The sequence below is a fragment of the Heterodontus francisci genome, chromosome 6 (genome assembly GCF_036365525.1).
Source record: "Heterodontus francisci isolate sHetFra1 chromosome 6, sHetFra1.hap1, whole genome shotgun sequence".
Classification (NCBI taxonomy): domain Eukaryota; kingdom Metazoa; phylum Chordata; class Chondrichthyes; order Heterodontiformes; family Heterodontidae; genus Heterodontus; species Heterodontus francisci.
Window position 1 is genome coordinate 62,300,509 of NC_090376.1, and position 16,252 is coordinate 62,316,760.

The 16,252-nt window shown below is 46.0% G+C and overlaps 1 protein-coding gene across 2 annotated transcripts in view; it reads left to right on the top strand.

Annotated features, from left to right (window-relative positions):
• The first annotated feature begins 14,445 nt into the window (after positions 1-14,445).
• edar (ectodysplasin A receptor) overlaps positions 14,446-16,252 on the top strand; it is a 135,199-nt gene continuing 133,392 nt past the window's right edge. For both annotated transcript variants that reach the window (XM_068032866.1, XM_068032868.1), the window contains exon 1: positions 14,446-14,641. The gene's annotated coding sequence lies outside the window, so the exon portion shown is untranslated. The remainder of the gene's footprint in view (positions 14,642-16,252) is intronic.

Below are 16,252 nucleotides of genomic sequence, written 5' to 3' on the forward strand. Positions count from 1 at the left end.
CGTGTGACTTCACCTTTTGTACCAGTCTCCCATGAGGGACCTTGTCAAAGGCTTTACTAAAGTCCATATAGATAACATCCACTGCCCTTCCTTCATCAATCATCTTTGTCACTTCCTCAAAAAACTCAATCAAATTAGTAAGACACGACCTCCCCTTCACAAAACCATGCTGCCTCTCGCTAATAAGTTCATTTGTTTCCAAATGAGAGTAAATCCTGTCCTGAAGAATCCTCTCTAATAGTTTTCCTACCACTGACGTAAGTCTTACCGGCCTATAATTTCCTGGATTATCCTTGCCACCCTTCTTAAACAAAGGAACAACATTGGCTATTCTCCAGTCCTCTGGGACCTCACCTGTAGCCAATGAGGATACAAAGATTTCTGTCAAGGCCCCAGCAATTTCCTCCCTTGCCTCCCTCAGTATTCTGGGGTAGATCCCATCAGGCCCTGGGGACTTATCTACCTTAATGCTTTGCGAGACGCCCAACACCTGCTCCTTTTTGATAACGACATGACCCAGACTATCGACACTCCATTCCCTAGACTCATCATCCACCAAGTCCTTCTCTTTGGTGAATACTGATGCAAAGTACTCATTTAGTATCTCACCCATTTCCTCTGGCTCCACGCATAGATTCCCTCCTCTGTCCTTGAGTGGGCCAACCTTTTCCCTGGCTACCCTCTTGCTCTTTATATACGAATAAAAAGCCTTGGGATTCTCCTTAATCCTGTTTGCCAATGACTTTGCATGACCCCTTTTAGCCCTCCTGACTCCTTGCTTAAGTTCATTCCTACTTTCTTTATATTCCTCAAGGGCTTCGTCTGTTCCTAGCCTTCCAGCCCTTACGAATGCTTCCTTTTTCTTTTTGACTAGGCTCACAATATCCCTCGTTATCCAAGGTTCCTGAAACTTGCCAAACTTATCCTTCTTCCTCACAGGAACATGCCGGTCCTGGATTCTAATCAACTGACATTTGAAGGACTCCCACATGTCAGATGTTGATTTACGCTCAAACAGCCACCCCCAATCTAAATTCTTCAGTTCCTGCCTAATATTGTTATAATTAGCCTTCCCCCAATTTGGCACCTTCACCTGAGGACTACTCTCATCCTTATCCACAAGTACCTTAAAACTTACGGAATTATGGTCACTGTTCCCGAAATGTTCCCCAACTGAGACTTCGACCACCTGGCTGTGCTCATTCTCCAATACCAGGTCCAGTACGGCCCCTTCCCTAGTTGGACTATCTACATATTGTTTCAAGGAGCCCTCCTGGATGCTCCTTACAAATTCTGCCCCACACAAGCCCCTAGCACTAAGTGAGTCCCAGTCAATATAGGGGAAGTTAAAATCACCCACCACTACAACCCTGTTGCTTTTACATCTTTCCAAAATCTGTCTACATACCTGCTCCTCTATCTCCCGCTGGCTGTTGGGAGGCCTGTAGTAAACCCCCAACATCGTGACTGCACCCTTCCTATTCCTGAGCTCTACCCATATTGCCTCACTGCATGACCCCTCCGAGGTGTCCTCCCGCAGTACAGCTGTGATAGTCCCCTTAACCAATAATGCAACTCCCCACCCCTTTTACATCCCCCTCTATCCCGCCTGAAGCTTCTAAATCCCGGAACATTTAGCTGCCAATCCTGTCCTTCCCTCAACCAAGTCTCTGTAATAGCAACAACATCATAGTTCCAAGTACTAATCCAAGCTCCAAGTTCATCTGCCTTACCTGTTATACTTCTTGCATTGAAACAAATGCACTTCAGAGCACCAGTCCCGCTGTGCTCCGCAACATCTCCCTGCCTGCTCTTCCTCTTAGTCTTACTGGCCTTATTTACTAGTTCCCCCCTCAGTTATTTCACCTGCTGACCTACTGCTCTGGTTCCCACCCCCCTGCCACACTAGTTTAAACCATCCCAAGTGACGCTAGCAAACCTCGCAGCCAGGATATTTGTGCCCCTCCAGTTTAGATGAAACCCGTCCTTCTTGTACAGATCCCACCTGTCCCTGAAGAGATCCCAATGATCCAGATATCTGAAACACTCCCTCCTACACCAGCTGTTCAGCCATGTGTTTAGCTGCACTATCTTCCTATTTCTAGCCTCACTGGCACGTGGTACAGGGAGTAATCTTGAAATTACAACCCTAGATGTCCTATTTTTTAACTTTCTACCTAACTCCCTGAACTCCCCCTGCAGGACCTCGTCACTATTCCTGCCTATGTCGTTAGTACCAATGTATACCACAACCTCTGGCTGCTCACCCTCCCCCTTCAGAATGCCCCCTGCCCATTCAGAGACATCCTTGACCCTGGCACCAGGGAGGCAACATACCATCCTGGAGTCTCTTTCAAATTCACAGAAGAGCCTATCTGTGCCCCTGACTATAGAGTCCCCTATAACTATTGCTCTTCTACGCTTTGTCCCTCCCTGCTGAACAACAGAGCCAGCCGTGGTGCCACTGCTCTGGCTGCTGCTGTTGTTTTCCCCTGATAGTGAATCAAGGAATATGGGGACTTCAGACCACCAGTCCCTAATCTCTTCATATCCTTCCTAAAGTGTGGTGCCCAGAACTGGACACAATACTCGAGTTGAAGCTGAACCAGTGTTTTATACAGGTTTATCATACCTTCCTTGTTCTTGTACTCTTATCCCCTATTTGTAAAGCCCAGAATCCCGTATGCTTTGCTAACCTCTTTCTCAACCTGTCCTGCAACGTTCAATGATTTGTGCACATTTACCCCTAGGTCCCTCTGCTCCTGCACCCCCTTTAGATTTGTAACCTTTAATTTATATTACCTCTCCTCGTTCTTCCTACAAAAATGAATCACTTCAAACTTTTCTGCATTAAATTTCGTCTGCCACATGTCCACCCACTTCACCAGCCTGTCTATATCCTCTTGAAGTCTATCAATATCCTCCTCACAGTTCACAATACTTCCAAGTTTTGTGTTGTCTGCAAATTTTGAAATTATGCCCTGAACACCCAAGTCTAGGTCATTGATATATATCAAGAAAAACAGGGATCCTACACCAACCACTGGGGAACCCCATTATATACCTTCCTCCCATCTGATAAACAACAGTTCACACCTATTCTCTATTTCTTGTCAGTCAGCCAATTTTGTATCCATGCGACTGCTGTCACTTTTATTACATGGGCTCTAGCTTTGCTGACACTTGTTATGTAGCATTTTATCAAATACCTTATGGAAGTCCATATACACCGTATCAACCCCATTACCTTCATCAAGCCTCTCTGTTAACATAAGAACATAAGAAATTGGAGCTAGAGTAAACCATTGGGCCCATTCAATATGATCATGGCTGATCTTGGACTTCAACTCCACTTTCCTGCCCACTCCCCGTATTCCTTGATTCACTGAGAGACCAAAAATCTGTCTAGCTCAGCCTTAAATATATTCGATGATGGCACATCCACAACCCTCTGGTGTAGAGAATCCAAAAGTTCACAACTCTTTGAGTGAAGAAATTTCTTCTCATCTCGCAGTCCACTACCTGCCTCAACAGCGCCCACCTCTTCTGGTGGGGCTGTCCAGTGCTACAGGCCCTCTGATTGGGCCTCCTGTTTTAGAAACTTACCGGCTGTCCTTAATTGGACAGTGAATGCGGAGGCAGCCTGTTAATTGGCCACCTCCCAGAGGATTCCAACCTGGAAATGGTTCCAACCACGGAAATTTTTCAAAGGGCATATGATTCCAGCCAATGTTTCAGCTGCTCATCAATTCTGCCACCTCTGCCAGTTGTGGGAAACACCTTGCCTGTAGATCTTCCTACCAGAAGGGAAAAAGCTCCCTCCTCCTGCTGACCTCCTCCACCAATAACTTGAATGCAACATCAGAAAACCAGAGGGTTGGGTGGAAACCTTGCAGCTGCCAGCTTCATCAATAGTTGCTTGCAGTCAAAGTGAACTTTCTCTTTAAAGAGTACAGACTGCCTTTCAGTGGGGTCAGTGATGTGTGATATTGACACACCCCAATTAGGCAAGTTGCCAATGAGTAGCACAAGTAGTACTGGCAGGTTGCTCTCGACATGTAAATTAGGCAGAGAGACCAGCTTCGGATTTAAGTTACATCCATGTGATTGGGCGCTGAGCATGACAACCATTCTGTTCTCTTAGCCAAAACATATTTCTACCCCATTGTTTCCATCACACACAATGGGGGAATTTTATGCTCACCCCCCGCAGCGGGTTTGGAGGCAGGGAGAGCATAAAATCAGGTGGGATGGTGGCAAGGGAGACCCCCGCCTTCACCAAAATTAAGCATTTGAACAGCCTTCCCGCCCTGGTGCCAATTGAGACCCTTAACTGAGCAATTTATGATTAGTTAAGGGCCTCATCCCAATGCCACAGAAAATAGCCATGTGGCGGGCAGCCCTGTTGCCGCATGGGAAGCACGGTATGAAAAACTGTGCGAGTTGCTTCCCGGCTCTGGGGCAAGGGTCGGGAGGGGAGAGGGGTGAATCCCTCATTAAAAGGCACTTAGTGCCTGAATGAGGGACACAGCATCTGGAAGTGGGGCCCACTGAGAGCCACCCCCTGCCCCCCCCCCAGTCCTTGCTAACACTGGCCTTCCCCCACAACCCCCACCCCATGAGACCCCTCCCACCCTGACCTACCTGTGGCCTGGTCCAGCATTGCTCCTGGACTTGGGTAGTTGCTCCACTGGCAGCAGCCACTGCCTCCACCGTGGTGTTGCTCAATGGAGTGGCAGGACATCCGGGGGCAGGCTCCTTTGTCCCGTGGAAGGCCAGCCGCTGTTCCCTTAAGTTCCTAATTGGCACTAGATTCGGCGCATCTTCAGCAGAAGATGGGACGCAGGGTTCTCAGTGTTGCTTTTTCTGGCCGTCGAGACCCCATTGCCATCATAAAATCTCGGCCAATATTTATTTAGTTGATTAACATTTGTTTTCCTTCTTACCTTATTATTTTATTAAAATTTTGCATTATATAGCAATAGTTACATCATACGAGTAAACAAAAAAGCAAGCGAAACTACAAATAAAGAAAAAAATTAACATCACCATATATACAACAGGATAGCAAATATGGAATAATAGCAAACTTAAGTACAGTCAAACACCTGGATCAAAATTAAAAAGTCATCAACGGTAATGTCTAAAGATCATATAAACGAGACCATAAGAGTCTCAACAAAGACTGAACTGAGAAGAACCATAGGAGGCCTGAAACTGGCAGGGATTGCAGTAGCAGGTGAGAGGGAAGGTCTGCAAAAGATTGTCCAACAAAGAGGAAACATGTACTTGGGGTAGACAAGCTCTCATGCCCTCATAAAAAAATCAGAGTTGAGTGGGAAACAAATAATATGGAGAGGGATAAGGAAAAGTGCAGCAAGTACTAATTTCCACCTTCTCCCTCTCCCCTCCCCTTACAGTTAGATGCAGGAGAAATACAGAAGCTATGAACATTTTATTTCTAACCTTAAAAAGTTGACACTTATAAGTTTAGGCCAGCTTCAATTTAAGTAAACATGCACACGATTGACAGTAAAGAAGCCATTTTTTGAACTCATGAATGAAATGAACAAAACAATGGAAGGAATTTTCTGAACTTAGCCCCTGCCAAAACGGCGGGACTGTTAGTGGGTCAGGAACCCATTTGATTCCGTGGCGCTTTTTGCCAAGACTCTTTAACTGATCCACGGCATTAGCATCCCACCTCCGGGTTCCCCAACTAATCAAGGAACGGGATGATGCGCCAGATCTGTCAAAAGAAGGATTTCTAATTAAAGGGACCAGGGTGTGGGTTACAATGGCTCAACAGGACATGGATTTTTGAGACTGCAGCTACCACAAGAATGGAAAGGAAACCTGTGAAGGCTGCTCCATGGGTATCTCACTCTTACCTGATGTGGAATCTGAGGGGCTGCAGTGAGATGGTCTTGCCCCAGGGCGGGAGGAAGAGGACAACCTCTCCAACCAAGCAGGCATGGATGGAAGTAGCTGAGGAGGTCAGCAGCAGAAGTGCGGTCTCTCCAACATGGAGACAGTGCACCGAGGACCCAGGAGCTTGGTACGACAGGAAAGGTGGGTGGCATAATGCTTTCAGGTGCCGAGTCCCACACTCTGACTTTCCCAGCATTCTCCTGCACAGCACTCCTCAGAACAACACACTTTGCAGCTCCATTCATTCCTCTCACTGCAGGTGCCTCAATCCCCGTCTGACTAGCCAACGATCACACTCATCCTCATCCTATTGCCCTCTTGCACCCATTCCTCACTGTCACTCTCCACAAATGTTGTCTTTCCCTGCTACCCACACAAGCCATTGCTAACACTCACAATTCTCTGCTTTTTCTCCGTGCAGAGACCCATTGGGGGAATAGGGGTGCATGAGGGTGGCTATGTGTGCCCACCTGGTCCACTGGGAAGCAAGTCTTGTTCCAGGAGGCTGCAGATGTCGGCAATGACTTGCCATGAAAACCTGAGCCTTCTGAGACACTGATGCTCAGACATGTCAAGAGAGCTGATCCTCCGTCTATAGACCTTGTGCTCGGAATCTTGCCTCCTTCCAGCTGGATCTCTGTGTCCATCCCCTCTGACGTTTGGAGTGGCATGTGACTGAAGAGAAGGCAGTGGCTATTGGTAGTGGTGGTGGGGTTGCTGCTGCTCTTGTTCCTCATCAGAGGTGCAAGGTGAAGCTGCATAAGCTGCTCTCATGCCGTGGTAATGAAGTGAAGTGCTGGACAGGTGAAGTGTCAAGCTGTGATAGCACTCCCTGAGAGAAGAAGTGCTATGAACAGCAGCCTCTCAGCAGGCCATGGTTGGAGCTCTTCAGCTTGTCAGTTTCACTGAAGATGCTCGTCCCACTGTGTACTTCATTCACCCTGGCTGGCTGCTGACAGATCAGGAAACATGTACCCTGGCTGTTAAATCCAGAATGTAGCTTGAAAGCAGTACTTAATAAGCTATTTAATTGGCCGGAAGTTTAGGTCAGGCTGCAGGCCCCACCCACTGGCAGAAAAAGTCAGTGGCGAGCCCACCTTCACCGGGCCTGGAAGCCACGCTGTGATTTTATGTGGCCAAGGCCCTTAATTGGCCACGGGAGGGACCTACACTCCTCTGAGGCAGGAAGCCCCGCCTCCAAGAGTTGCCAGCCAATCAGTGGGCTGACAGCTCTTCAGTCCCTGCAGCACCACTTGCAGCAATGGCCACTGCTGGGACTGCAACAAAGCCAGGACCAGCAACATGGACAAGGTCCCAGAATGTAGGTAGGTGTGTGAGGCCTTGCCGGGGACAATTAGCTGGACCCCGGCGAAGCAGGGGGTGGCAACGCTCGAGAGGGAGAGGGGAGGTGCTCCAGTGGGGACGACTTGCATCATGGGGGGGATCTTTCATCGGCCACAGGGTTCCCGATCAGGAAGGTCCCCCCCACAGCCTGCAAGGAGGCCACCAGGTTTTACTGGGCGGCCTTCTGAGCTGCTGAACTGCCCGCCCACCATTGATAATATTCCAACAGCAGCACAAGGAGGCCCTTAAGTGGCAATTAATTGGTCACTTAAAGGTCTCAATTGGCCTGGGGCGGGCCACTGGTCACCTCCGCCGCTGCTTGTAAAATTGCAGCAGGGGCGGGAAAGCAACACGAATAGCACCCCCACCTCCCACTCAATTTTACGTGCCCCCGCCTCCAGCCCGCTCCTGCGGGGGGTGTAAAATTCCAGCCATTATTTTAATTACTTAGCTGACAGCAGCATGGAGGTTTCCCCACTCACCTTCAATCCCACCCTGGTGAAAGAGGGTGTGATGGTGTTGGGCCTCGAATGCACCCAAATCTGCCTCCCCTTGCCTAGGAAAATAACCCCCAATTTTTCTACAAGGTCACTGCATAATGAGGCCACAGTTCAGGTGGGTTAGCAATTACATTTAATCACATTAATTATTGCAAGGTAGTGTTTAATTTTTATTTTATTTTCAATGTTTTGTTTTGAAGCTAGTAGCATTTTTGCCCCAACATTTTGTTTGCTAAGGGCCTTTTGCTAAGGGTGTTTATTTTTTAAATGTGCTTGTTCAAGTCAGTTGGACTGAATCAATTAAGTTCTAATTTTGTTAAAAATGGCAATGACCAGGTTGAGCTTGTCCTTGGTGCAGGCTCACCTATACCAGCAGTTCAGTGGGGGAACAACAGCACATTTGAATATTACTGGAAAAGTAAAAACATGGCTTGTGGAACACTTTGTTGGAAGGATGTTAAATCCAACAGGCAGAAGCTACAGGTCACTATTAAAGGGGAGGCTGTGATAATGGCAGAAAAGTGGACTAACTGGCTGCAATACCACAGCCAAGGCAAGTGGGCTACACTGTTCCTTTGGCATTGAAAAATTAGAGATCCTGTTGTAGGAAATGCACCATAGGAATATGGTCCTCTTTAGGACTGAAGGAGCCCCCCTTCAGCAAAAGCACAAGTGCATGCTGCATAGAGGGTGTGTGGCTACCTAACCAATGCAGTTGCACAGCTCCTTCATACCTGACTGCAAATGAAGGATAAGTTTGTTCATATCAGGAGTAAGTGATTTCCTCTCTTCCAGCCCAGGGAACCCCTCTAGTATTAAGGGGTGAGGGTTCCAATGAAGTCAGCATCCATGGATATGGAGTTTAGCTTTTGTCTCCTAACAACCATCCCTCCAGTATGTCTTCCTTTCAAATAATGTGGTACCATGCACTGTTGTACAATAAAGGCATCAGGATCTGGGATAAGAGCCAATGTTCACAATTATGCGTCTGTGGCCACTTACTACCTGTAACTCTGGTCATATAGGCTATTGAGTTGATATGATATAATGTCCACATCGGTTCCATGTGGTGGAAATTCCATGTCCTAGAAAACTTATTTTACCTTCCCAAAAGGAAAGTGTGGAAGATGTTGCTCATTGCAGACTTGCCTGAGACACAGGTATACTGCAAACTGCCTGATGTGGAATGACAGAGTAGGAAAGTCGAGACAACTACAGGAAGAGGGAGACACAAATTTTCTTATGATCTTACAGAAATCTTCTTGTAAGTTTGGGTGTATAGTGAGATGGAGAAATAAAGAGGGAGGGCGATCCTGTTGAGAGGTGCAGACTGAGAGGGAGGCACTGTTTGGGGGATGTGTTGGGAGAATGCAGAGACCCTCTGAAGGAGTAAAAAGAGATACACTTGTGAATGAAAAAGCTAAAGATCTGTTAACAGGGACAGAGAAAGAGACAGAGACTCTAGTTTTTTTTAAAATTCTATCATGGGATGTGATCGCCACTAGCAAGGCCAGCATTTGTTGCCCATCCCTAGTTTCCCTTGAGAACGTGATGGTGAGCTGCCTTCTTGAACCACTGCAGTCCATGTGGTGCAGGTATACCAACAGTGCTGTTAGGAAGGGAGTTCCAGGTTTTTCACCCAGTGATAGTGAAGGAACGGTGATATAGTTCCAAGTCAGGATGGTGTGTGGCTTGGAGGGAAACTTGCAGGTCATGTTGTTCCCATGCATCTGCTACCCTTGTCTTTCTAGGTGGTAGAGGTTCTGTGTTTGGAAGGTGCTGTCGAAAGAGCATTGGCGAGTTGCTGCAGTGCGTCTTGTAGATGCTACACACTGCTGCTGCTGCTGTGCACCAGTGGTGGAGGAAGTAAATGTTTAAGGTGGTGGATGGCATGTTGATCAAGTGGGCTGCTTTGTCCTGGATGGTGTCAAGCTTTTTGAGTGCTGTTGGAGCTTCACTCATCCAGGCAAGTGGAGTGTATTCCATCACACTCCTGACTTGTTCCTTGTTGATGATGGCCTGTATTCTCTAGAGTTTCGGAGTATGAGAGGTGATCTCATGGAAACCTACAGAATACTTAAAGGGTTAGACAGGGTAGATGCAGGTAAGATGTTTCCCTTGGTTGGGGAGCCCAGAACCAGGGGACACAATTTCAAAATAAGGGGAAGCCCCTTAGGACCGAGATGAAGAGAAGTGTCTTTACTCAGAGGGTTGTGAATCTTTGGAATTCCCTACCCTGGAGCGCTGTGGAAGCTCAGTCATTGAGTATGTTTAAAGTAGAGATTTACAGAATTCTAAATACCAATGACATAAGGGGATATAGGGATAGTGTGGAAAAAAGGCATTGAAGTGGATGATCAGCCATGATGAACTTAGGGCTTGGATTAGTACCTGGGAGTATGATGTTGTTGCTATTACTGAGACTTGGTTGAGGGAAGGGCATGATTGGCAACTAAATATCCCAGGATATCGATGCTTCAGGCGAGATAGAGAGGGAGGTAAAAGGGGTGGAGGAGTTGCATTACTGGTCAAAGAGGATATCATAGCTGTGCTGAAGGAGGACACTATGGAGGACTCGAGCAGTGAGGCAATATAGGCAAAACTCAGAAATAGGAAGGGTGCGGTAACAATGTTGGGGCTGTACTACAGGCCTCCCAACAGCGAGCGTGAGATAGAGGTAAAAATATGTAAACAGATTATGGAAAGATGTAGGAGCAAAAGGGTGGTAGTGATAGGAGATTTTAATTTTTCCAACATTGACTGGGATTCACTTAGTGTTAGAGGTCTAGATGGAGCAGAATTTGTCAGGAGCATCCAGGAGGGTTTTCTAGAGCAGTATGTAAATAATCCAACTCGGGAAGGGGCCATACTGGACCTGGTGTTGGGGAATGAGCCCGGCCAGGTGGTTGAAGTTTCAGTAGGGGACTACTTTGGGAATAGTGATCACAATTCCGTAAGCTTTAAAAGAGTGGTCCTAAAGGAAGAGTGCTAAATTGGGGGAAGGCCAACTATACCAAAATTCGGCAGGAGCTGGGAATGTAGATTGGGAGCAGCTGTTTGAAGGTAAATCCACATTTGATATGTGGGAGGCTTTTAAAGAGAGGTTGATTAGCGTGCAGGAGAGACATGTTCCTGTGAAAATGAGGGATAGAAATGGCAAGATTAGGGAACCATGGATGACAGGTGAAATTGTGAGACTAGCTAAGAGGAAAAAGGAAGCATACATAAGGTCTAGGTGGCTGAAGAAAGACGAAGCTTTGAAAGAATATCGGGAATGTAGGACCAATCAGAGAAAATGGGTGAGATTCTAAACGAGTACTTTGCATCGGTATTCACCGAGGAGAGGGACATGAAGGATGTTGAGGTTAGGAACAGATGTTTGATTACTCTAGGTCAAGTCGGCATAAGGAGGGAGGAAGTGTTGGGTATTCTAAAAGGCATTAAGTTGGACAAGTCCCCAGGTCCGGATGGGATCTATCCCAGGTTACTGTGGGAAGCGAGAGAGGAAATAGCTGGGGCCTTAACAGATATCTTTGCAGCATCCTTAAACACGGGTGAGGTCCCGGAGGACTGGAGAATTGCTAATGTTGTCCCCTTGTTTAAGAAGGGTAGCAGGGATAATCCAGGTAATTATAGACCGGTGAGCCTGACGTCAGTGGTAGGGAAGCTGCTGGAGAAGATACTGAGGGATAGGATCTATTCCCATTTGGAAGAAAATGGGCTTATCAGTGATAGGCAACATGGTTTTGTGCAGGGAAGGTCATGTTTTACCAACTTAATAGAATTCTTTGAGGAAGTGACAAAGTTGATTGATGAGGGAAGGGCTGTAGATGTCATATACATGGACTTCAGTAAGGCGTTTGATAAGGTTCCCCATGGTAGGCTGATGGAGAAAGTGAGTCGCATGGGGTCCAGGGTGTACTAGCTAGATGAATAAAGAACTGGCTGGGCAACAGGAGACAGAGAGTAGCAGTGGAAGGGAGTTTCTCAAAATGGAGACGTGTGACCAGTGGTGTTCCACAGGGATCGGTGCTGGGACCACTGTTGTTTGTGATATACATAAATGATTTGGAGGAAAGTATAGGTGGTCTGATTAGCAAGTTTGCAGACGACACTAAGATTGGTGGAGTAGCAGATAGTGAAGGGGACTGTCAGAGATTACAGCAGAATATAGATAGACTGGAGAGTTGGGCAGAGAAATGGCAGATGGAGTTCAATCAGGGCAAATGCGAGGTGATGCATTTTGGAAGATCCAATTCAAGAGTGAACTATACAGTAAATGGAAAAGTCCTGGGGAAAATTGATGTACAGAGAGATTTGGGTGTTCAGGTCCATTGTTCCCTGAAGGTGGCAACGCAGGTCAATAGAGTGGTCAAGAAGGCATACGGCATGCTTTCCTTCATCGGACGGGGTCTTGAGTACAAGGGTTGGCAGGTCATGTTACAATTGTATAGGACTTTGGTTCGGCCACATTTGGAATACTGCGTGCAGTTCTGGTCGCCACATTACCAAAAGGATGTGGATGCTTTGGAGAGGGTGCAGAGGAGGTTCACCAGGATGTTGCCTGGTATGGAGGGCGCTAGCTATGAAGAGAGGTTGAGTAGATTAGGATTATTTTCATTAGAAAGACGGAGGTTGAGGGGGGACCTGATTGAGGTGTACAAAATCATGAGAGGTATAGACAGGGTGGATAGCAAGAAGCTTTTTCCCAGAGTGAGGGATTCAAATACTAGGGGTCACGAGTTCAAAGTGAAAGGGGAAAAGTTTAGGGGGGATATACATGGAAAGTTCTTTACGCAGAGGGTGGTGGGTGCCTGGAACGCGTTGCCAGCGGAGGTGGTAGACGCGGGCACGATAGCGTCTTTTAAGATGTATCTAGACAGATACATGAATGGGCAGGAAGTAAAGAGATACAGACCCTTAGAAAATAGGCATCATGTTTAGATAGAGGATCTGGATCAGCGCAGGCTTGGAGGGCCGAAGGGCCTGTTCCTGTGCTGTAATTTTCTTTGTTCTTTATGATCGTATTGAATGGCGGAGCAGGCTTGATGGACTGAATGGCCTACTCCTGTTCCTATGTTCCTATGTTTCTTTGTTCCTGTGACAGGCTTCCAGGAGTCAGGAGGTGAGTTACATGTCGCAGAATTCCCAGCCTCTGACCTGCTCTTGCAGCCACAGTATTTATATGGCTGGTCCAGTTCAGTCTCCGGTCATGGTAACCTCCAAGATGTTGATGGTGGGGGATTCAGTGATGGAATGCTGCTGAATGTCAAGGGGAGATGGTTAGATTTTCCCTTGTTGGAGATTGTCATTTCCTGGCACATGTGAAGTGCAGATGTTACTTGCCACTTATCAGCCCAAGCCTGAATGTTGTCTAGGTCTTGCTGCACGTGGACACAGACTGCTTTAGTATCTGATTAGTTGAGAATGGTACTGAACATTGTGCAATCATCAGTGAACATCCCCACTTCTGATCTTATGATGGAGGGAAGGTCATTGATGAAGCAGCTGAAGATGTTGGGCCTAGAACGCTATCCTGAGGAACTCCTGCAGCGATGTCCTGAGGCTTAGATGTTTGGCCTCTAACAACCACGACCATCTTCCTTTGTACTAGCTATGACTCCAACCAGTGGAGACTTTTCCCCCTGATTCCCATTGACTTCAAGTTTAATCGGGCTTGTTGATGCCACACTTGGTCAAATGCTGCCTTGATGTTGAGAGCAGTCTCTTGAATTGCACTCCTTTGCCCACGTTTGGACCAAGGCTGTAATGAGGTCCGGAGTCAAGTGTCCCTGTCAGAACCCAAACTGAGCATTGGTGAGCAAGTTATTGCTGTTTAAGTGCTGTTTGATAGCACTGCCGACGACACCTTCCATCACTTTGTTATTGTAGGGAATGGGGAAGGAATGCACTTTTAAAATTTCTTCAGAGCTGTCACATTTGCTACCATGCTCCGCCTCCCTTTCCTCTCAATCATAGCCCCCTGTTCCTACCCAGGTTTGCCCAATATCATTGCCCCCTCCCTCCACTCCCTCGCTGCCCAGGCCTTGGTCTCCAGTTTCTCCATCATAGCCTGTGCATGTTGCGTCAACACCTGGATAGCCTTTGCTCACCTGTCCCCCAAGTTTTGTGAAGATATGTGAATAAAGAAACATATGCTCGAGGAATACAGAGCAAGTGAATGACAAACAAGAGAAAGAAGACAATAGGAAGGAAATCTTACAGAAAGAGTTGGTGACGAAGAGATACAAATATAACAATGAAGCATGTGAGAGGAACAAAGGAAGATATAAAGTAAAAGACAGAAAAACAGAGAGGGAGAGAAAAAATGGATAATAGAAAGACAGCCACAGGAGTGAGCTGTGCTCGGGGAAATTAACGAGTAAATTGGGTTAGATATTTATTTTTATCCACACTCCAAGCTTCTCTTTTGGTCAATGCAGTACAACAGATCTTGTATTTTTATCTCACCTTTCTTTAGCTATGCTCTCTGCCGGACAAAAATAATCTATACAATGTTAGTTATCATGTTATCAACGAGTGCGCCGTAGTATTCGCCTCTACCCTACAGAGGGCGCGGGTTAGTTGCTGCTCTCCAGCTGTTGAAGATAACCCTCCAGATGTTGCACCCTGACGTCAGGAAAAGGAGGAGGAGTAAATGTATTGAAAGTTGAAGAGACGGGGAGAAGCCGGAGCGCAAAGATGGATTAGCAAAAGTGACAATTACCTGCGGACAGAGGCTAGTTGGCTTATAGCGCCGTCAAACATTATTTACAAAATCCCAACATTTTCTTTTCCCTTATATTGTTGCTTGGTGATCCAGGGGGAAAAAGTTTGTTGCTGCCGGCCTCAAAGTGTTGGCTCAGGTATGTTCCTCGAATTCCTTGGCTTTGCACTGTTATATGTGTCCTTTCACAGTGTCTAATGATTGTAACATTTTGTATCTGGGTGGTGAGAATTGGAAGGTTATTGATAGATAGGGAGCCGTCACTTTAAGAAATATAGGTTGTATTAAACTGGCAGCTGTTTCAAAATCACCGTCTTCGCAACATTTTTTACTCTCTAGCAACGAAAGGGTATTTAACGATGTCGGCTTATTTTATTTGAAGTAATGAATGAGAAAAGGTGTTGAGCCTATTAGCATTGTGTAAGTGCCGTTTTAACACAGCTTCACAAATCATATACCGTTTTTTGTTATTTTACATTATATATAATATAGCCAAATCTCAGAGAAAATAACATTTAACCCTTTAAATACCAACTTCAAATTCAACTATCCTAATATTGTATGTTAATCTAAGCCTTAAATATCCGCAGGATGTTTGGCATATTTTTTTTTTAGTTTTAGTTTTTAGTTTTAGAGATACAGCACTGAAACAGGCCCTTCGGCCCACCGAGTCTGTGCCAACCATCAACCACCCATTTATACTAATCCTACACTAATCCCATATTCCCACCACATCCCCACCTGTCCCTATATTTCCCTACCACCTACCTATACTAGGGGCAATTTATAATGGCCAATTTACCTATCACCTGCAAGTCTTTGGATGTGAGAGGAAACCGGAGCACCCGGAGGAAACCCACGCAGACACAGGGAGAACTTGCAAACTCCGCACAGGCAGTGCCCAGAATCAAACCCGGGTCCCTGGAGCTGTGAGGCTGCGGTGCTAACCACTGCGCCACTGTGCCGCCCATTTTAATGCATAATATTATGCAGAATCCAGCATATGTTTTGATAATTGAAACTTTAATTGACTATGGTCTATTTTAAATAAATCATGAGCATATAAACTAATACTGCCCTTTTAAAAAGAGTAAATTTCAACCTGTGCACTTTGCAAGCGCAATATAATTATTTAAAATAAGGTATTGCTTTGATTAAAGTAGACAACTTTCATTTGTTTCAATATGGTTTGACCCCAAATTGAAATCCATCAGCATATGGACTTTTGGTGAAAGACCACTGAAACATCCACCTGGGATAGAAATTCAGCTGCTATCTGAACATTAAATAGATGAATGGCTTGGGTACACAGACACAGAAGAAGCAGAGGTATTGCCATTGTTCCACCTGAAATAAAAGCATTATCCAACTGACCAAAAATCTCCTCTAAGTAACTGAAAATCTGCAGACCATGAAGGCAAGGGTCAAACGATGAGTGGTTACTAGATAGAGAATGGTATATTAACAAAAAAATGACTGAAAGTTTGATTAGTCTGATTGATCAGTGAATGAATTGTAAAATGCATATAGTGCTGTACTGCCAAAAACAAAAAGCTTCTTGTTCAAGTTTTTCACCAATCATTTTTAATAATCACCTGGATACGAAATGCAGTAAAATAGGAACATAGGAGCAGGGGTAGGCCATTCAGCCTGTCGGGCCAGCTCCACCACTCAACCAGATCATGACTGATCATCTATCTCAATGGCACTTTCCCGCGCTATCCCCATATCCCTTGATGTCATTAGTATC